The 23,066-nt window shown below is 45.4% G+C and overlaps 1 protein-coding gene across 6 annotated transcripts in view; it reads right to left on the reverse strand.

Annotated features, from left to right (window-relative positions):
- Positions 1 to 23,066, reverse strand: part of TSPAN18 (tetraspanin 18) — a 268,022-nt gene that overhangs the window by 51,355 nt on the left and 193,601 nt on the right. For 5 of the 6 annotated variants that reach the window (XM_019519350.1, XM_019519351.1, XM_019519352.1 and 2 more), the window contains one exon: positions 2,199 to 2,288. The exons of the other annotated variant lie outside the window; for it this stretch is intronic. The gene's annotated coding sequence lies outside the window, so the exon portion shown is untranslated. The remainder of the gene's footprint in view (positions 1 to 2,198; positions 2,289 to 23,066) is intronic. 6 annotated transcript variants of the gene reach the window in all.

Genomic DNA, 23,066 nt, shown 5'->3' on the forward strand with positions numbered 1-23,066 from the left:
AGGAACGTTTGTTCACCAGAGCCCCCCAAGGGATGACGAGGTCGAATGGGTATATACTACTGCAAGGCCGTTTCAGGCTGGACATAAGGAATAAGTTCTTTATTGTCTGGGCCCCCAAGGTCTGGAACAGCCTGCTATTGGATGTGGTTCAAGCACCTACATTGAACACCTTCAAGAGCAAATTGGATGCTTATCTTGCTGGGGTCCTATGACCCCAGCTGACTTCCTGGCCTTTGGGCGGGGGGCTGGACTCGATGATCTTCTGAGGTCCCTTCCAACCCTAATGTCTATGAAATCTATGAAACACTTATTGTTATGTGACAATAGTTGCAAGTAGTAGACATAGCTGCAGAAGTCAATGGCTAAGGAATACTTTATTTTGTCCAGTCTCTAGCTCTTCCATTTGCACAACATCTTTGTATTTGTTCAAAATGTGGCTTCAAGAGTTAACAGCATTTTACTTGTGCATTTGTATTGCTTTTTCTCTTTCTCCTACTATGAATTTCATTTTGGTGGTAAAGCTGAAACAGCAACAGAGCAGCCAGGAAATATGCCCCAGATGTTGTAATAAGCTTGGAACAAATTACAGTGTTTCAAACGCAATGCAATTTTTTTTGTCTTTCCTCCAAACCTAATTTATTTGCCTCTGTCCGATCCCACATCTCAGCCTCTCTCCCCCTTCATTTCTTCTTGGATGTTTTGCTGTCACCTTAAACATAGCATGGACAAAAGCCAGCTTATCTTTTCCTAGAAAATTACCCTCTACACTCCTATTTGCTGTCACTGTCACCATCTTCCCTGTTATTTCAAGTCTGTAGCCTGGGGGTTCAGCTTTGACTGCTCCTTCTCCTTTGCCCTGAATATCCAGGGTGTACCTAAATCCTCTCACTGCTGCTTTCTACACATCTCTCAGATTTGCCAGCCAGTCAGAATTCTCATCCATGCCTTCTCATCTTGTTTTGATTACTGTAACCTCTCGATTGTCCCCTCCAGCCCTTTTAAAACCCAAGTACATAAATCACTTTCTTGCATTGCTTTGACCACATCATTTTCATCGTTCACCCCTCCACTGGCTCCTCCTGTGTCACTGCATCAAATTCAGGTGCCATGTGCTCACCTTGAGGCCCTTCAGGACTCCATTCCTGTCTGCTTCTCTATTCACATCCCTTTACATATTGCCTTCTGCCTCACTGCCCTTTGCCAGCTTCTCATAGAAAAATATCACATGCATGAAACACCCACCCTGAACTGACCCTTAAAGTCACACCTGCTCTCCCATCAAAGCCCTCTTAAGACTCACTTCTGCTGCACCCCCTGTAAAAATGAGCTTATTACTGATGGGTTATAGGGGGGTGAGGGAAGCTCACATTGACTTTATGTATTTATGCTAGATTTAAAAACTGTCTATGCATATACCTGAATGATATAAATCTATTCTAACACTCTGTCCCTCCCCATTCACTTGTTACTTCTCTGTAGGCTGTAAACTCACTGGGGAACATGAGTTCTCAGCTTCCAGAACACATAACACAACAGTTTCCTGATCAGGGCATCTAGGCACTGTGTGGTAGTCTAAAGACAAAAGAGCAACAGCAGCAGCAAAGGAATGTAATGCTCTCCTGCAGTTCAGCTTTTAAAAGGTATCAGACATCCTGGAACAGGCTCTCCCCCAAGCCAGCATTTCAGTTCTCATGGGCAGACCCATTTCACTTGCCACTTAGAAATTCTTCCAGGCAGCTCTATATTAAGTGGGTTGTAAACAGAACCTAACACAACTAGAGGGTTGATATAATGTAACATAGCTCCACCATGTTCTCTATCCCCAAAACAAGCCAGACACATTCTTTTTCTATACTGTGCAAAGGAGTGGGAGGGGAAGACTTAAGACCTAGGGAGTGAACACAAAACACTGGCACCACCAGAGTGTTTCCCGCTCACAAGTGAATCCTCTGTTATCCATCCACAGCTAGTTTCCAGGCTCTTTATTCCACCTTAATGGTATAAAGGGGGCTGGATCTGTTGAGAGAATCTTGCCTTATGACAGCTCCATCGCGCAAGAGAATACACCATAACCTGTTGGGGCCTTCTATGAAGCTCCTTGCCAAAGCAGATTGTGTGGAAGCATTTCTCTCAGTGGAAGGACAGAAACACAGAGAAAGCCTTTGCTACAAAAAGTAGTAGTAATTTAAAAACATCACCTGTGCAGCTCTAGGGGCTTCAAGCTCAGTGTCTTTTCTGACCTCTAATGGTGCGTGTGTCCCATGTATCTTTTATTAGCCAAGCTTGTCCTACAAGAAAAAAATATTAAATTGCTGCAGAAGTCAGTAAAATTGACAATCATGTTAAATAAACAATTTATTAAAACACACCATTCTGATGAATACACTTAGGCTAATTGCATTCTTAATTTGGTGCACATTAGTACTAATGAAAAGCTTTTAACACCCAGTGAAGCATCGGATTCCTCAGTATCTGTTTGGCACCCTTTGGTGTGGTTGAAATGCCTGCGTACAATCTGTCCGTAAGGTGCATATACACCTACCAGCACAATAGGACTGGATCTAACAACAGAGCTTTTAATATTTTACAGGATTTTTTTGGCAAAATTTAATCTGTTGTAGCTTTATAGTCTATTTGCTGGAAAAATGAAAGAGGCAGAAGAAAAAATGAAAAAAAAATCTGTCTGTAACGCAGCCTAGTTAGTAGAGGGGTGCAGTGGAAAACCTGGATTCACTCTTTGATTCTGCCAATGGCTTGTCATGTGAATTTGAACAAATTTGTGCCTCTTTGTGCCTCAGTTGTACCACCTGTGACAGGGATAATGAAACTACCCTGAAGTGGAGTAAAGAGGCTGAATTGGTTATTGCTAAGGGCTTGGAGATCTTTGAATGAAAATTCCTATAACAGCAACGGTATACAGACAGACAGACACAAGAACTGAGCAATAATTCATAATTTCTTCTTTTCCTTTCCATTTCAAATGATATTTAACAATTATCTCTTGGCCAGCAGGGATATGTTGAGAGTGCAGGTTAATAAACAAATTAAGCTTGTTTTACCATTATTTTACCTCTTCTTTGATTCATCTCTCCCCTGGACCATAATTATATTTTCTTGCATAAAACATACCTTTCCCACCAAAAAACAGTGGGGGAAGACTGGGGTGAGTATTATATGTAAGAAATACTGATCCTGAAAATTTGGCAATGGGGGAGAAGTGGCAGCGTTAATTTCTGTATCTCTGGGATCCATGGCAATTAGCAGTCACCACTCCTGCACTGAGTCAGTGTACCAAGTTAGGCCACAGCTGAACCCAGCTCATGCTCCAGACTTAGATCAGGCTAACATACAGGGTGTGGCTGTGGCAAGACCCAGTACACTGAGTTGGATACAATGTATGCCCTTAGATCCAGTGCTGTAGATCAGGTTTGTGCACAGGGCCTGGCATGAGCCAGACAGGATGCACAGGGTTAGACCCAGCACGTGGCCCTAGACTCAGTGCAGGATCCAGCTGTGGCCAGACTCAGCCCAGGACCCCACGCCAGCTGGATCAAGCTGCAGCCAGACCCACTATCTGGCCCTGGAACTAGCGCAGAGTACTGACCCAACACGTGGCCCAAGAACAGGCATGCTGGTTCAGTTATTTACCCATTCTAGAAGGTAAAAAAAACCCATTCTTCAAGTTGTCTATAAAAACTAGGTGGCATATTCTATTCAAGGGTATGGTATAGATAAGAAAATGTATTATTTATACAACACCTAATGCAATTAGACTCCTGATACTCAACTGCAGACCAATAATGCCTGCCATTCAACAAATAAATAAAATGAAGTAATTTTTTTAACCGGTTTTATTCTGTGGCTTGATTCTAAACTCAAACTATGATTAGACAGGTGAGTCATACAGGCCATTCCTGTTCCTAGACTGAACGAGAGTACAGTCACTTCCAGCATGAATAACTGTCTGAGCAAATATTAAATCTGTTTTCCAGAAGTATTTGTGCACACAACTGTAGAGTTTGCCTCCTGGGACAATTTCTGTGAAGAAAAATCTAGCACTTATTGTTTGCAGAAAGGGAACACCAAAGGGACTCAATGCATTTGCCTGGACTGTGTCACCAGCACTCCCAAGAAAGGTCACTAATGAGCACACCTCACACATGCTTGCTGCCACTCTCATATGCCAAACGCAGACATGCAGTGGTGAAGCTGCTTTGGAGACACCACACCTGTCACGCATGCATGCCAGAGATAGATGTCTCAAGACTGGCTGCTCCATTCCTGAGTTTGGCACATGTGAGGGGGAAGTAAAAGAGTGTCCCACCCTGATAGCAAGGGGACATGGCACAAATAAACCCAACATGGCCAAAGCAAGTTCACATGAAACATCTAATGAATACTTTTTTGCATTATTCTCCCAACTGGAGTGCTCCCCCTCTCTGTTCCTCAGTGCCTCTTACACACAGTCAGCATGCTTTGTCTTGTGAAATGACACCCTGACACCCTGTTCACTGCACAAAACTGAACAGAGTTATTAATTTGTTCCTTCCACCCTTGATGCTAAAAGTACAGTGGTAAGCTGCTGTTTGGCAGAGGGGATGGCTCTAACTTTTGGGTTAGAGACATTACTATGCTATGTAAACCTGTGATTAGGAAAATAATACGACTGATAGGATTCCTCTTCTCACAGTATGTGACTATAATTATATATCTACAGCCCTCAGAGGCTTGTGTGGGAAGGGAAATCTTATTTTTTTTCCCTCTGAAGTCACAATATTTTAAAGGAATTACAGTCCTCCATGGAGGAAGAACTTAGATGTTTCAGTAGGTAGCAGCAGGTGTTGTGTCAGCAGAGATGACAGGCAGTATTAAATGCCAGATGAGAGCTATGCTCCATCTTTCCTCCATGGTCTGGAAGGGCATGAAGACTCTTTTAGCTAATAGCTATGATTTTGTCATTAAGGAGAATTACAGAAAGTGCAAAACCACTGTGTCTAATTTTGACTCGAACAGGCTGATGTCTTTAATTACAGTCTCTGTGGGAATGTAGGAGATGCCAGTTATGGCTGAAGCCAAGTTTTCTTGCTTGGCACAGCTGATCTGATCCCAAGGCCACATCTGCTTCAGCTTGGTGAGTATGTACACATTTGACATACTGTCCTATCATGTCATGCTGTCCCTCAGATTGCAGCATCATGTTTGAGCTGTTTACTAATCTTTATGCTTTGGGATCATCTCCCTGAAGAGGTCTTTGATTAAGAAAATATGGCTAAATTCACAACCCTTTCTACTTTTATGCACCTTAGTAAAAGAAGCAAAGCAAGGAGAGAGGTCAGGGGGTGTAACTGGCTGCTCTGAGGAATGTGTAGCGTGTGAAACAAGAAAAAGTTGTCAAGATGACAAGAATGGAGAAAGGACTTCTATTTTGTGTATAAATCCAGACCTTCCTGCACACTTTCTAGAGCAGAGTAGAAGCTAGTGGTTTGGGTCTTGGGTCTCATGGTCCTAGGGCATCCTTGCTGTTGCAGTTCATCAGTACCATTAGCTCCTGTCAGATGGAGGCATGCATAGAAACTGAGATATACAAAGTCTACCCTCTCCTTCAAGGAATAAGCAGCAGCTGACAAACTTGTGCCTGCTGATTTGTAAGGGCTCAGTATTTTTGAGGTGGAGAAGGGGGGACATGTTTTGATGGAACTGGGCCCAGAGTAACCTTAACCCCTCCCTAACAGTGCCAGCCTGGAAGGTTTCAGAGAAAGGTAAAGCACATGGCATTCTGATGGACTTGGAGCTCTGCACGGGCCATCGACCACATGCATTATCCTGTAACGGGAGCTGCTGTATAAATAACTAATTGCACTGGAATTTTATAGTGCTTATATAGCAGAGTCATCACTGTGACATGACAACATTACTGCGTGTAAATCCAATTAGATTCCAAAGTGCGCTGTGTAACTATAATCGGCCCCTATGGAGCAGCATTGAAAGGACTACACAAGGCCATGAAACTAGATACTAAATTACAGTCAATCTAGCCCCTCTTTAGTTGCATTAAAATGCTAATGTCACTGTTACATGGGCCCATTTACCAGGGACAACTGCTTTAGCTTGTAATACCGAAGCAAGCAAACTCACTGCACAGTCTAATGGATTTAACTGCTCTGCACAGATGACTGTAAGGCTCCTAGGAACACACTGACACCTCTAAACATCAACTCAGCAGACTTTCTAAAATATTAATCAAGCTCTGGATGATTTCAATGAAACCAAGTTGTTGATGAAACTACCCTTAGAGTTTCCTTCCTATGTACAACACTCTGGGCAACCCCTCAACAGGTCTGGACCCCTCATGACACATAGCTTTCTACTTTTAAACAAGCCTACTTTCCATGAAAAAGTGGCCACATAGTACCCTGACCCAGATCCTCTATCCACAAGTGCACCCTTACTGAAATGAAACTGTTAGGAACCGGGGAAAAGGAGAGGAGGCTGGATTGAAATGTTTGGGGCCAGACCCCGAAAAAGTATTTAGGTGTTTAAACTTTAGTTGAAATGAATGGGAATTCAGGTGTTGAATCTGCCCCTTAAAGTTCTGTAATAAACAACAATAGTCCTGAAATATAAATAGTAATAGTTAGCACTTATGCTTTATATTTGTATGATAATACACCCCGACACACGTGCACCACTATGAAAACATGAACAAATCATTTAAGTTAGCACTTCTCATCAAGGGCTTCCTAACTCTGAGCAAAGTTAGTAAATAAAAATAATAAAATTGGGCCCTTACATAACACTTTACATGCAGAGTTCAAAGCCCCTTAGAAAGGAAAGATAAGGATTCCCATTTTACAGATAAAGAAATTGAGGCTGAGAGGGAAGGCACATATAGTACTCCATCCACCAAATCATGCTGATATCAACCCTAGACCCAATAAGGTTTCAGTCATTTTTGGCTCATGGGTCACATTTTTTTTTTTATTTAAAAACACTTCTTTGCATGAAAGTAGTGTTCTTGGTTACCTTGACCTACGTTCCTAATTTAGGACATCCCCATTTGATAATGCTGGCTTTCAAGCATGGAGCAAATTCATCTCAGACATAAGTCATGGCGTTACATCAGGAGGGAATTGGATGTTACAGAAAATAAAGAGTTACATATGCCATTGTTTTATCTACTCCTGGGTATAGCAATGTTATCTACACTTCCTAGCTTTCAGCACTTGACTACAAGTATAGAGAATCTTCCATTATTTCTTTATCCTGAACAGATTTTATTTTTATAGGCATTGACTCCTTGGCTTTCGTCTCCATTCTCCTTCCTCTCAGCTTCCAACAATTCAGTCAGGCGTTTTTGGGTTGAAGTAAATGCCTCAGCGGTTTGCTGAGCTGACGATTGTTTGAAAGATGCAGAAATCCATCCCGAACTATATTGGTCAGTTGCTGTGGTAACCTTATGGTACAGCAAGCTATGCATTTTAATATGTTCATAAGTTCCCTGAAACACTCCTGACCAAAGGAAGGGGAAGACTGATTTTTAGGTAAAATGACAATCAAAAGGGGAGTACCAGTAGCCATAGCTCCTTCTCCCTTGCTCTGGTATATTAATGCTCAGATCTCCTTACCACAAGAGCTCCAAATAATTAGGCTCCTGGGAATGCCCAAGCTTTTATCATTTCCTTTAATGCAGAACTGAGTTCACTCCAACTTGGCCCTGGCCACCTGCTCCTGGCCCTTACTCATATGTACCATACACCTGGATATGTCACAGCAGAGCTGCTCTGGAGTTTCCCCCATGGTTGCTCTTGAAGTACTGTCTTTGGTGTGGCACAGATGCCAGAACAGATACCTCAGGAGCAGTTTTACTGCTACATTTTACAGATTTGACGTATGCAAGAAGGAGCAGGTTCCTTCAGCAGCACTGAGGTTATGGTGTATGTAGACATAGACACACAAACACATTCAGGAAAATGCACAGCTGGAACATGGGGTTCATTTGTGTCCTGAATAAGAGTAGGAATTGTGTTTCTAAATTTTCTCACTCCACCCTATCTGCATTATCATAAACAGAGCAAGTAGAACAAAGCTGTCTTCCAAGTTTAGCTGACCTGAGGTCATAAAAAAGTCAGTCAAGAATAAAAAACTGATGGGCTGATAACAGTCTTGTTGTTGACAAGTAGTGGCTTGTACATACTGCACACACCTCAAAGCCAAAGTGTTGTGGGTTAGAACCATAAAGCAGATCTCCTACCCTTCCAAGAACTATGTAAGTGAACATGAGAAAAACAGAATGCATACAGTGCCTCCTTTAGAGCCTCAGCATTCTGGCTTTGTATTTCATTGCAGCGCTCTGGTCATCCTCAAGTACATATCACTGCAATAAGAGGCCAGAGTTATATAACATAACAAAGACGTTATTAGGCCATTTTAATTTTTCTTCTCCAGAGTGCAAAATTAGATGCAGTACTTGCTGGTTTCTCTTTCCTCCCCATTAAAGTTTCCAGGAATTTTAAACACACTCCAGGAAAAGAATATACCACAGTCTCCTTGTGATTTCTACAATGGGTGGAGCCACGTTTCCTAATTCCATACAGACATTTTGGCTGGAATCCTCAACCAGGGCTTGCTCAGAAACCAATAAATGCAATGCACAGCAAGACAAACTGTGTACCTTGCAATTGGCATGGTTAGTGCAAGCACAAAGTGAATTAGTAATGATGGGACACTTAAAATGAAGTGGACTGATATGCATTTGTAATTGTGCTTGAAGAGCAGCAGGGATTGCTAAGAATGATGAAGACATGGCTACAGCATAGAGTTATATAATTAGTAGACTAATACTCTTCACAATTTAATTAAAAATAAACATGGCTCTTGTTGCAAAAACTATTTATAAAACTGAAACCTATACAATCTCTGTTTACGGCAGGCACTTACTCTGACTTGAGATCTAAACTGGAAAAGCAACTCTGAAATGCAAAGGTTAGTAACTGCTACAAACCATCGGACTAAAACAGTAGATTTGCAAAACCACATTCAAATACAGTAACTTGATCACTCCAAGCAAAGGCAAAGTGAATGTATTAAAAAAGAAACAGAAATTATATTGTCATACTTATTTGGATGGTGTTTAGGGTACACCTACACTGCACCCCTAATGCTGTTGGGAGTACTGCACACCCCATGAATCCAGTCCTACTCACATGTACCAAAACTAGAAATGTAGTAAAGCTGTTTTGGGGGCATTCCCTTGCTACTCCCAGTAACCTGGCAGCATTCAAGCCTGCCTAACAAAGATTTCAAAAGCTGTTGGAAACCCTGACACACATTACATGCATATACAATTACCTGGTAAATTGCACAATAAATTTAGACATACTACATGTACAAAGTAATTATTGCACAGTAAAGATGGCCAATCAGACACAAAAATGACCAACCAGCCACAAAGAACGTTGTTTGAAAAATGGCAAACATTTTTGTAGTTTGTCTCTAATAATCTTTAATTTGAACATGTAGCATGTTACAGATAGCATTTGACCAAGTCCCCAGCATTTGAGGACTAACAGCTCTTTCCATCCTGCCAAATCCCCTCCCCCACACCCCAACCTTCCTGTAAGTGGACTCCCTGACTCCTACTGAATTCTGCTGCACCCGACTGCCTCTGCAGGAGATGTCAGGACTCAAAGCTCCTCCTCCCTCTCATGCACCAGCCTTCAAAGCTACCTCTTTAAGGAGCCCTAGGCACCACTTTCCTGTGAGAAGCAAAGTGTAAACAGATACTCAATATGACTTGATTTACTGAAATTGCAGAATAGATTTGCACCTTATAGACAGGGGTGGGCAAAATATGGCCCATGCCAACAGATTTGATGTTGATCTGGCCTGTTGGTGGCCACTAACTCACTGGATCTGGCCCATGGGCGGCTGGCAGCTCCAACTTTGGCTGCTGTTTGGTGCTGGGTAGGTGGGCAGGTTTCCGCTGTGGCCAGTGGGCCTGCTTCCACCTGAGCAGCATCAGCTCTTGACACAGTGGCATCAGCTGTGGACCCAGACAGAGCTTCTGTTGCACCAGATGGGTGGTGGAGTCAGCTGTAGACACTGCCAACAAGTTGTGTGTCAGGGATCTGCAACCTGTTGGGTATGCCCACAGCTAACAGCACCACCTGCCCACTGTGGTGGAAGTCCCCATCTGGGTCCACAGCTGAGCATCAGGGGTCCTAGTGAACTACAGCTCTGGCTGGGTTCTGGAGGGAGGCCAGGGGTGGGGGGGAAGAGAGAGAGAAGAAACAGAGATGCATGTGGCCCTCAACAGGTCAGCAAAACTCATAAAGTGGCCCTCCAGCTGAAATAATTGCCTACCCCTGTTATAGACTAACTAATTATCTAATCTATAGGCTAGGGACAGACATTCAAAAAGCTGAAGCCTGAAATGATTCAATCTTTGCAGGTTAGTTTAACCTGCTTAGGTTGCACCAAATTGCAAGTGAATAGACATTCAAGAAATGCAGGCACATGCCTGCAATGGCTCAAATCAGAAGCTGGGGGATGCTAGAGTGCACTCTCTGCTGCAGGGAAGGTGCAGTTGCCTCAAGTGAGCTGGCCAAGGTGCAGGTTTAATCCCAACTCCCTATCCCACCATCACAGACCCAAGCTGGGGTCTGCCTGGTGCTTCCTCCTCACTGCTGCAGCATCAGGGGTGGGGGCCTAGCCATATGCCAGCAGGCATGGCTCCTGAGGCAGAGGGAGCAGGGAGGGGGTTTATTTCTCCTGTGCCCCCTCTGTCCCCTGTGGGCTGCAGCCGGGGTCTGCCTGCCCTGACTGCTGCTGCCACTGCTGATCACTCCCTGCACAAGGTGTGCAGCAGGAGAAGCTCCCTCCCTGCCCCTTCTACCAGATGCTGAAGGGAGGGGGAAAATAACCCCTTTATCTGCTCCTCAGCTAAGGAGGCCATGCCTCTGCCCCTGCTGCTGGAGCAGCGAGGGGTGAGGGACCATGATGGGGGCAGCAGCCCCTCTCATGGTGTCCAGGGAGTGGAAGCTCCTTCCCAGCATGACGCTGCGCTGTGGGCAGGGGTGGGGTGGGCAGAGTGGGTGGAAGCTTTAGCCCTGAGACTTCTGCCCAACACACTGAGCTCTGGCTCTAGCTCCAATTGCTCTTCCTTCCTCTCTCCACAAAGGTTGCTCATCACGTCAGGCGGGCAGAAAGCAGCCAGAGCTCTAGGCACTGGGCAGAAGCTATGAGGCTAGCAAGTCCACCAGCCCACCTAGAGCCATGCGGTGGGGCAGGAGCAAGAGCCACAGCTGGAGGTGAGGGGAACAGAACTGCCCTGCTGAGCCCAGCCAGCATGCACCTTTCCCTCGCTCAGGCAGCTTCTTCCCTCCCCCTTCTCCTCCTGTCCCTGCTGCATCACTCCGAGTGGCGAGTGGGGGGTGGGTTGCTTCAGTTGAGAGTGTGGAGCTCCCGCTCCAGCTGTCTTTCTCCACCACCCAGCAGGATAAGCAGTCCCTGTGGAGGGGAGCAGGTGGAAAGTGGCTGAAGCTGGATCTGAGCAGAAGCCACCCGGTTTAAGCTATCACCCCTTCCCCTCACCACCTGGAAAGGTGTAGCGGGGACAGGAGGAGCCACTGGAGGCAAGGGGAAGCTGCATGCTGGCTGGGCCCAGCAGAGTTGTTTTGCTCCCCTCATCTCCAGCTGCCCCGCTGTGCAGCACCACTCTATGTGGGTGGAAGCTTTAGCCCAGTGGCTTCTGCTCAGGGCCTGGAGCTCTGGCTCCAGCTTTGCCTGCCCAGTGCAACGAGCAGCCCCTGTGCGGAGGTTGTGGGGAGGTGGAGAGCAGCTGGAGCTCAGTGCACTGGGCAGAAGCTGCGGAGCTAATGCTTCCATCTGTCTACCCAGAGTTGTGCAGTGGTTGCAGCAGCAGCAGCAGCAGCTGGAGGCAGAGAAAGCAGAAGAGCCCTGCTGGCCCTGGCCCTGGTCAGTGCACAGACTGTGGTACAACTGCAGCCGACAGGTGCTGCACAGGACAAGGGTGCGGCAGGAGCTGCAAGCCCCCATAGCAGGAGGCTGCCGGATTCTGGGCCCACTGGCATGTCCAAGCCAGCCTGGGCAGCCCGGCTCAGCCAGCCATGGCCCATGCCCCTCAGGCTGAGCCAAGGGTCTGGTCCCCAAGGCCTAGCCCAGACTGGCTTTTGTGTGTCTGTCCTCAGCAGCCGTTGTCGGCCATCCTGACTCAGCCCTGCAGCCCCAACCCCACAGCTGCGGGTAAGGCAGGCAGATGGTGGTGCCACGGCAGCCAGCTCTGGCCATGCCCCTACCCCTGCTGCGAGAGTGGGGAGAATGCTGACAGACTGTTACACTACACTTGAGGTACCCTGGTGAGAGAAGGGAGGAGGGGAATAAACCCCTGCTCCCTTTGCTTCAGGGGGCTGTTCCAGCTGGTATCTGGCTATGCCTCTGCCCCTAGCTAGGGAGCAGAGGGGTGGGGCCAGTCCTGCTCTCTGGAGCACACAGCACAACCCAGGGTTGCAGAGCATGCTGGGATGCTGGGGGACTCTGGTTTAACTTAAACCAGGAAGAGGTCTGGGACAGAAGTTGCATAAACCGGTTTGACCCAAATCAGTTGAACAAAGTTTATCTTAAATCAGTTTCAGCCATTTTGAAACTAGTTTATGTGCACTGAACTTATGTTTTGTTACAGATTTTAAACCAGTCTCTGTTCACTTAAACCAGTTTATGTGTAAGTTCTGTCCCTAGCCATTAGGCGCAAATCTACCCTGCCTTCTGCTTGACTTCAGACTAACATAGCTAATACGTCTGTATGCATTACTTAAAATAGTAATCTGAGAGAGAGGGGGAAGGAGTTTGTTTGGACAGTTGTTGGTAGGGATAAGATGGGGGGGAAAGGACAAGCACGTACACAACAACACCTGATAAGGTGTTCCAGGAAAGCTATTTCCCCTCCCCCCGCCACACACCTTTCTCATGGGTATCACCTGCTCTTCACCAGAGTTAGGGGAGCAGCTCTTTGACCCAGGGGAGCTCAGATCTCACTTCTCATTAGAAGCACAGCTAGAGGTGTGGGAGGAGGGTGCACAGAAGTTCTCCGGCTCCTTTTGCTGGAAAGTGCTGGCAGAGAAAGTTCTCAGGGCACTTTTTCCCTCCCTGGATAGCTTACCTGGTAAATGTGAACTAGGTCACATGCCGTGACAGTTTCCATCAAGCGGTAATAACTGTGCGAACATGCCCTTAATGGCCACATATGATTGATTTATTTATTTAATACTTGTCTCTATAGGCCTTGCTGCAGGACTTAAGGAAAGAGTTAAACAAAGCAAGGTTGTGTGCCCTGGTGAACAGGTTTCAAAGATGATGCACAAGAAGGAGATGATCTGAAATTTAAGTTTTTGCGTGACAGTAGCCGAGCCAGCAAGCAACATATGAAGCCCATGCGTTGTGCCACTGTAAACATCCCTGGTAACTTACCCTATGTTAAAACTGAGGAGAAAGTGGTCTTATAGGCAACTGCAGTTGATTCTGGCCACCTGGCCTGAATTAGTGTAAGGCACAACCTCCTTCTGCTGCAGGCACTAATACAGGTATTTCTAACTCCAGTCAAGAAAGAAAAGAATTGGGGGAAGACAAGCATGGCCAAAGCCCTGGCACAGCTTCAGAAGTTCTCCAAGAAAATAAACCAGAGTTAATGTATTAAGGCCTTTTATCTTGGCACGTTAAGACACGTGAATTATTGAACGTTCCCTTACCTTTCTTTTCTTAAAAGAGATGTTTAACTCATATAGCATGCAGTGCTGGGCCCCAGTCAGGCAAAAACCAAGTCTTTATGTAACACAGACTAAAGAGAATTTGCATACTGAGTTCCAGTTCTGGCCCTGATTGCTTTGACACCCCATGGGGTAACATTACATCAAGAGCCCGGAGAACACCACTGGTTCCTTTTCTGCTTTCCAGATGCCTCATTTTTTTGCACTTGCCCTTATTTTGAAAATGGATAGTTTATGGTGTTTTGCTTTGCCCTTAATTCACAGTAATAGTAACAGGAAAATGAACGTGCCTGATCCACCCTGTACTTTAAAAGCACAAATATTAAAAAGAGGGGTGATGCTTTCCTCTGCTATTTTTACAGACACCTAATGATTGTCCTAATAGCTTCTCACTCTGAAATCGTAATAAGCTTACAAATGAATCCATTCAGTGCATATTAAAAAGCGAGGGATGCTCCTTTGATTATAGCCTATGTGGAAATCTCTGATCATTTGTTTAGTTGCTGTACAATAGCAATTAGGATTGCTGCTGGGAGCCCATTCAGCTGACAGGAGATGTGTGTTTTGGAGACACCTCAGAGTACCATGGCAACAAATTCACCTCCACTTTTCAAAGCATAAATCATGGGGATTCTTGCTGCCATCCAGGCCAACTGAGCACACTTCAGCACTTCCAGGAATTAAGAAATAAAAAGGGCTTAATTAAGCTTCTCCAGAAAAAGCCTCGACTGTGTTTATGAAGTGACATGACAAGCTACGCACTGTAGCTCTCATAAATCAGATGGCTAACGTCAAAGTGAACATAGGGCTCCTTTTGTTGTACTCCTGTGGTGCTGCATCCTCAGGGTTCAAAGCACCATCTGCTTTAGCTTTTAGAGCCTGTCTTGTGTTTCTGCAGTAAAGTGGCACCTCTTGAGAGAGCGATCCATCAGTTCTGAGGGTCAGAGCTGACTCTTAGGATAGCAGGCCCCTGTTCCACATGTCTGGCAATATTTGCTTAGTCGGAAGAGGAATTGTTGCAGCAGTCTAGGGAGCTTAGAAACATCTGTAAGATTAACTTTTTTGAAAATGATAAAGGGCAGGACTGTGCTGTGGCAATAGAGAGTTATTCCCTTTTCCACCCATGAAGTTTTCACTGAACTACCCCTGTCCAGTGAGAGCGGAACTGTGTATCCTCTTGATAATACCCTTCCTGCTTCAGCATTTGAGGCTCAATGTGACTGGCAAAATACCTACAGGAGACTTTGCTTTAAAGCTTGGGAGCTCCTTGGAGCAAGGAGCGTGTCACCGTTTGGAAATTGCTTGACAATGAACATGTTCTGGCTCTTCTACAATCTAAATAACACATAACAATAATATTGGAAACCTCACCACCAGAATCACTTATAGCCAGGCTGGGAATAGCCTGCGGCAAAACTTGAACCACTGCCAATCATAAAAGCCAATTTGCATAGCATTTATTTTTAAAAAGTAAAACATTAAGTACCGAATTTAGTCATGGAAATGCTCTGGATACCGATAAACTTTATTTTGTTTAGTCTTTATTATTGTGTCACCTGCTATAAAACGGGGACTGGGAACAGCAAATGTAAAGTTTCTTTAATTGAAACCAGTTGGGAGCAGGACTTGCCTTAAATGTAATTAATGGTTAGGACATGATTTGAAACATCAGCCATGAAGCAACTCACATGACATGAAGGAGTAAAAGAAACACTTGGTTAGTGGACAGCAAAGCAGCGTTTCCCTCCAGACCACAGCAAGGACATAACTGCTAGAGGTCATGGAGAAATGCTCCCTTCAGCCCTCCCAGATGCCAGGTATGTAACTGCATACATTTCCATTATGGCTTCTCGTGCACCTACTTTTGAAACAAACTGGCATTTGCCACTGTTAGGAACAACACGGCAATTTGGATAGTAAATCTGAGCTAGTCTTTCACTTCCTATTTTTCCATGGTATGCACAAGGAACTGAAGGCATTGTTACAGAGAACAGCAACAGGAAGAATAACTAGAGAAAACCAAATGTTCTGTAGAATCCATAAGAGATCTGTACCAGATCTACAGGGCAAACATACAGTGCTTGACCACAAGATTAACATGAGCCACCAATGCGATGCCGCAGCTGGCAAAACAAATAAAAATCTGGCTTGCATCTACTGATGCATCTCAAGCAAGATCCGAGAAGTCATTCTCCTACTTTACTCAGCCTTGGTGAGGCCACAGCTGGAGTACTGCATCCAATTATGGGCTCCACACTTTAGGAAAGATGTGGAGAAGCTTGGGAGAGTCCAGAGGAGAGCCATGTGCTTAATTAGAGGTCAAGAGAACAGGCCTTATGAGGAGAGGCTGAAAGGCATGGGACTTTTCAGCCTGTAGAAGCTAAGGCTCAGGGGTAACTTGGTGGCTGCCTATAAGTATATAAGGGGTGTGCATCAGGATCTGGGAGAATGTTTGTTCACCAGGGCACCACAAGGTCTAACAGTAACAAACTGCTGGAAGACCGTTTTAGACTGGACATACGGAAAAACTTCTTTACTGTCTGAGCCTCCAGAGTCTGGAATAGACTCCCCCCAGAAGTGCTGCAAGCACCTACGCTCAATACCTTTAAGAGACGCTTGAACGCTTATCTTTCTGGGGTGATCTGACCCCAGCTGACTTCCTGCCCCTTGCGCAGGGGGCTGGACCCAATGATCTCACGAGGTCCCTTCCAGCCCTAATGTCTATGTAATCTATGAAATCTATGCTGAGGGTATCACCTTTAAGCATGCTGCACAGCTCCAACCAAGCTGCCTCCCGAGACAGAAATAACGTATCAGCAACGTACCTATGATGGGGGAAGGGGGGGTATCAGCCCTGGTTGCCAGCTTAGAGAGGGGGCATCATTATGGCTCTCTCCCCTCCAGTTTCTTTGCCTCAGAGGTGCTACTCTGTGCTGCCTCTGCCCAGCCATACGAGCCAGGCAGATAGCCCCACACCCAACAGCATCTGAGGAGCAGGGGGATGAAATGATGCTTCCCTCAAAGCCTTTGCCATGGAGGCACAACCTTGCACCCTGGGGCTGGGGGGAGAAACAGAGCACCAGGAGGGGCTTCCAGGGAGCACCTGCCCTCTGAGTGAAGAGAGTAATGCCAGGTAGGAGTCCATTTTCTCTTCCTCCCTCCCCCCCACTCCAGTGTTCAGCATAATAATCAGCTTCCCTATGCTCTGGGCACTGAAAAGTGTTCTACCCAGGAGAACTTTTACAATTTTTTCTCTGATGAAGTGTGTTTGTGCCTGAAAGTTTGCAATTAAAGATTTTTTTTTGCAAAAATCTAGTTGGTCTAATAAAAGATATCACCTCTACCATGAGTCCTGATTGCTTTATGCCTCTGTAATGTATACATCCATACTGTATAAGATGCAAAAACATTAGGAAGGAAGGAGGTGGGATAATGGGCCTTCTCGCTCAGCAGAGCCAGTCAACTCACCTGAAGTGCTACGCAGACAGGCCTACGCAGCTTCAAGTTTAGGAGGTGGCCTGCCAATAGTTCCTCTGGGACCACACAGTCCCTTCCTAAGTCAGGAAGAATTTACATGATAACATGCTATCATTGGAAAATAATACTGGTTTTAAATAGCCAAGGCTTCTCCACAAGAACAGCCTTAATCCCTGCTCTCTTGGGTCTCTGCTTGCTCAACATGCAATTTGAAAGCAACGCTGCTTTAACATTTTTGGAAGTATCAAAACCAGATTTGCAGGGCAATGGGCCAAAGCAACCCAAGTTTAGGCCACAGTGTCTAAGCAGCAGCAGGAAGTTCTGATACATTCTGAAAGCAGAAAGAAGGCCCTGGTTGAACGTGCTCCCAATCAGATTGCACAGCTGTTTCGTGTCTATGCCTAGGACATAGGAAGTTGGCTCAGGCAATGGAAGATTTAATGGACTGTACTGTCATTACTAGGGTGGGGGAGAGAAAGGTGGCAGGTAACTTTCATATATTAAAGTTAGGGTTGGGCTTTCCAACTGGTGGTCTAGGCCTCACATGGCTCATAGCAAGTTAACATGCTGCCTGCTGGTTCCCTTCTTCTCATTGCTCCTCCCATTACTCCTGCTGCTATGGCTTCCCCCTCTCTCTTCCGGCTTCTGCTTCCTGCCTTCCAAGGGGCAGAGGCATGCTGGAAGGAGACATGGAGGGATCTGTGCCTGGGATGCATGTGGTGACAGGATGCAGCAAGCTACTTGTGCAGCAGGGGGGGCCCTGGAGGAATGCCCCTGCAGTGTGCTGCCCATGCAGCTGGGGTCTGGGGGGTATATGCCCCTCTACCACCACCCAGAAATTGGACAGCTCTGTATTAAAAGGTAACCCAAAATGCCTTATTACACCAATCCTTTCTTCTAAATTAAATATCTTCAGTCTAGCTGTACAAATGTATTTGAAAATAGAAAAATGTCAACTTTTTTTTTTATTTTTACATTAACAGGACTTGTGGTTACCATTCTGTAGTTGCCAAACTTCATGTTGTATTGCCACAGCTGACTATACTCAAACCACTTGGGACCAGAATGCTGATACCCGCTAAACCTTGCATAATACACACAGTCCTCGACTTGTGACTTTTCAAGTTAAGACAAAGAGCACTTATGATGTTTATAAATTGACAGCCTGCTTCTATGTTCCCATGTGAGTTTCGACTTTACAATGCTTGATACAACTGCGTCCAGCTGGTCAATCTGTTGTGGTGGAAGGGGGTGGGGGAGGGAAGGGGCATAAGGGGGCAGATTAATGCTCCCTGCAGTGAGGGAGGGAGTGAGGCTGGGGCTGGGACAGGGGCAAGCATGTGGCCCAGCCAGGGTGGGGTGGGTGTGGGACAGAGCCACGGCTTGTCTGGGGGGCTCAGGGAGCAGCTCCCACCACTTTGCGCTACTTGTCCAGGAGCTGTTCGTCCAGCAGCTCATCGCTGCTCCCTCTGCTTGTCCAGGAGGCAATGGGGGGGGAGGGGCAGGGAGAGCATGTGCTCCATGATCTTCACGGGGCAGGGTGCATGTGGCCGGGGCGGCACTGAGCTGTGCTCTGGGTGGGCGGTGGCGGCGGTGCTGGGAGTGGGGGTTATGCCCTCCTGCCACTTGCCCAGTCGGGGTGAGGCAGGCGTGGGATGGAGCTGCTGCGCTGCCTCCAGATGAGCAGTGCACAGTGGTGGAAGCCGCCCCCTCTTCCCTGCGCCCCTGGATGAGCTGTAGCTCCATCCCGTGCCCACCCCTCTCCAGCTGGGCAGTGCTTGCCCCAGCCTCTGTCCCAGCTCAGTCTCACTCCCTCCCTCACTGCAGGGGGCACTGATCTGCCCTCACGCCCCCTCCCTCCCACCTCCCCTTCCACCACAACAGATTTACCAGCTGGGAGCAGCTGTATCGAGTGTCATAAAGGAACCGATCCCCCATTTATAACTGTTCCTATGGGAAAGCTGGTTCCAAGTTACGATGCTTTGACTTACGACACGGTTTTCAGGAACCAATTGTGTCATAAGTCTGAGGACTGACTGTAATTACATCTGAAAGTACTTTGCAAAGTGGTAATACTCTATCATTTTACATGTGAGGAAACAGGCGCAGGGAAGGCATGTGACTAGCCCCAGTCCCTGAGAAGGGCCATGTCCTGGCTGGGAGCCCAACACAAGTTACCCAAGTCCGAGTACAATAATATGTCCCAGGCCAAGGTAAATTCATCGTTACTCATTATACCTTGTGTCCTTACTCCTAGCCTAGAATCCTGAGATAATATAGGGCCAGGTGCTCAAATGTTAGGGTAAGTTCCACTGGCCTAGGGAAGCAGTCAAACATCTTGCCAAACTGCCTGATAGCCACCTTCCAAATTCTCTTAAATTGCATGGCCACAAAGTTCAAGCAGCAGACCAGAGCCTACTAAGAGCTACTGACTGTTGTTTCTGGAGTTTTGCAGGGTCAGAGATGAGTCTACTGTGGGGATGACTGGGGTTGTGCAGTGGTAGTAGGACAGAATCTGTGTGTCATACAGGATTCTGGTTGGGTCCTAAGGTGGCACAGCCCAGAGGTCACAAGTTTGAAGCCATAGCAGAAACACTCATGGTGCAGCCAACGAATCTCCAAACTCTGTTAAATACCTTGTCACAAGGACATGAAAAAGGAGGGATTGGATTCTGGTGGTGAGAAGACTGATAAAACTGAATGATCCACTGGATTCTTCGGTAAAAAGGAAGCAGAACAATCCAAAACCAAAAGCAGAACAGGGGCTTGTTTCCAGCCTGCACTGTCATTTAGGTTTTCATCTTCCTCTATGGACTCATTGCCCTCTTGGATGCTATTAAGCTGAAAGCACCCAAATTACTTAATTTGTGATTGGAGAGAGATCCAAAGTGAGGTCTTCAAGGGTGAAAGGCAAAAGCAACATGAAAGTGAAAATGTTAATGATCCACAACAAACAGTGTTTTGCCTTTGGCATCTATAACATGCATTTCCCTCTCCCCTCTCAAAAGCGTGTCTGAGTGGGAAGGGCCCAGAAGTAACATCAGGGCTAAAAGTTGCTGGTTGCTGCAAGTGACCCTGGAGGGAGAGCCATGTGTATGCCAGATGTCACTGACCTTCTACATTTCATCACATCTGATTACATGCCAGCAACAAGGGAGAGCGCTAAGGGGGCTACAAGGCTGCCAGCTGACTCGCAAGGGCAGCCAATTGGACTAAGTCCTCAGAGGAGGTTAGCTGAGGTGTGAGAGTCCCCAGGGCACTCAGGGTCAAAGATCAGACTCCTGGCTGCTAATAAAATCTTGAGTTTTTGTTTTTAGAAAATACAGGGTTCACAGCTGCTCTCTCTCTCAGGAGTAGCTCAGAAATGAGACCTAGTCTTTAAAACAACATTGATGTTGTTGAGGATTTTAGCTATGCACTTTCACTCAGCTTATTTTGATTATTAAGAAACCTCAAGAGCAATATTTGTCTCCTCAGACAGGCAGTCTTCACTTCTACGGAGAGCAGGCCTGACTTGATAATTTTTGAGTGATGCAGATGAACAACTTCTCTGGGCGCCAGGTTCACTTGTATTAATTAGCCAAAACTAATTTTGCTTTGTTTTGGCTCATTAGCACTACCCTTATTCTAAACTAGAAATCAGCTTATTTCTCTACTCTTACAAGACCCAGATGCTCTGGTGATGGATGCACTGTGCCTAAGGAAATAATATAGAATAGATACACACATATAGATACACAAATGTCCACACACCTACTCTTTACTGTCCAGTTTCTTTTGATTGAGTGACCTATCCAATCTAATGTGCCCATCACCTGTTGAGTGGCATTTGATCACAAGGACGGTGATAGTCCTTGGGGCTGCATCATAAATCTCTGTGGGGAACATTTGGCTTGTAGGCTGTGCTTTGTCCACTTTGATGCTAAGTGTTTATACTTACCGTAGCTGAACATGTGTTGGTGACAGAGTCAATTTCCCTCCTTTCAGCCTGATAAGCCCCGAGAGAGCTCAAGAATCAAGAGATGTGGCATGTCAAAGCAGAATAGCACAGAGGATGAAAGCAGCATGGGCTCTTCTCATCTTGACTGAGGCACCACAATTCTCAGACATGAGCTTTCTCTATTTCTTCTCCTCATCAGCTCCATCTCTTCAAATCTCAGCTGGGAATCTGTATTTTTTTCCTATGCTTATGAAACTTAATTTTTCTTTCCTCCTACAATGAAGTCTTTTAATCTCATTACCTATACCATATACCACACATACATTACACATCCATATACTGTTTAACTTTGTCAAGCTCCTTGGAACAGTTTGTACCATAAGATGCTATACGTAGGTTGTATTCTGGGAATAACAGCTTTTAACAGACACCCCACTCCCCAAATGGTGACCTGAATGTTTGCCATCAAATGTGTCAGCTCTGCTCTGAGCTCAACAGACCAAGTGAAAAAAAATTGCTGATAGCCAAATGAGACCTAAATTGTAGCTTTTTCATTCTGACATCACTTTAAATAATCTGCCTAGAAACACCAGCTTCAGTCATTCCGAACTGAGGGTCTGCAGGTCATTTGTTTAGTCATATGACCCAACTATTTCTCATATGGTATATTGCCTATCCAGGGATTTAACTGAAACCCAGGTACCCAAGGCAACAATCATCCAGCTGCTGAATCAAAGTTTCTTTCTCACCTTCCATACCGTTTTTGAAGCCTTCAGTATTGCAGACAGACTCAATGATTACATCTACTTGCATTATAGACCAGCATATTTTTCCGGTATAATAACAAAGTCAAAAGTAACCGGATATTGTTGCGTGTCAGTGTGCATTAGAGACCTTGATTCTGTGCAATTGCTGAAATGCCGCTAGGTCTATACTTAAGACAATCATTCCTTTCCCATTCCTTAAATCCCTCCTGTTGGTTCACTGATCTTGAAACTGGTACCCTGTCCAAATTATGATCAGGGTATTATTTTGCCACATAAACCTGGAAAAGGGGTGAGGGAAAGGAAGCTGATCATTTTTCCTGTCTTGTGAGAGAGAGATTAGTTTGCCTTATTTCATATCTTGTTCAACAGTTTAGCAGGAAAGTAATGGCTCCAGTAGAGAATACTATCATATATCAGCAATTACCTACAAAATGAATCTGGGATCTCCACTCTGCAAGTGTTTGGTTGAAGACTTAAATGTCTGCCTCAAATGTGTTTATATATATATATAAAATACCTACACACACACACACACAGACACACACGTATTTTAATTTGGGGGACATTTACTTTGCAAATTTCCTACTTACTTTAAAGATAACAAAGGCGGGATTTAAATTTATGCAACCAGCTTTAAGTTATCACCCATGGTATATTATTGTCTTTGCACTATATGAAGACTTCTATTGAGTCAACCATTTTAAAATATTTTACAGCCTAGCTGTAGTGGCTTATAAAAGCAAGGGAATTTGCCTGGGGCACAGGGTGCTTAACCTCTGTGGGTCTGACAATATCTACTCTTGATCGCATTTCACTTTCCCAACCACACAACAACAGCATGGCCTCGTTAGAAAGCAACAGTCCTGTTCCATGAGATGCCACATGTTTTTAGTTTAAATTAAAAATAAAAGCACAATAACTGTGTTCCTTTCATTTACCTGATATTTCTCCCACTGTGTCACATGCCTAGTCTTACATTTGAACATTTTAGCAACATAGCTGTTTCAGTTAAAGTGTGAATTTTCACTCAAATAGGTACAGTACACTGGCAAAACACCTAGTGTGGACATAATCACACCAATATAAAAGTGACTTAGACCT

This window comes from Gavialis gangeticus, unplaced genomic scaffold (genome assembly GCF_001723915.1).
Source record: "Gavialis gangeticus isolate Ggan-Ray unplaced genomic scaffold, GavGan_comp1, whole genome shotgun sequence".
Taxonomy (NCBI): Eukaryota; Metazoa; Chordata; order Crocodylia; family Gavialidae; genus Gavialis; species Gavialis gangeticus.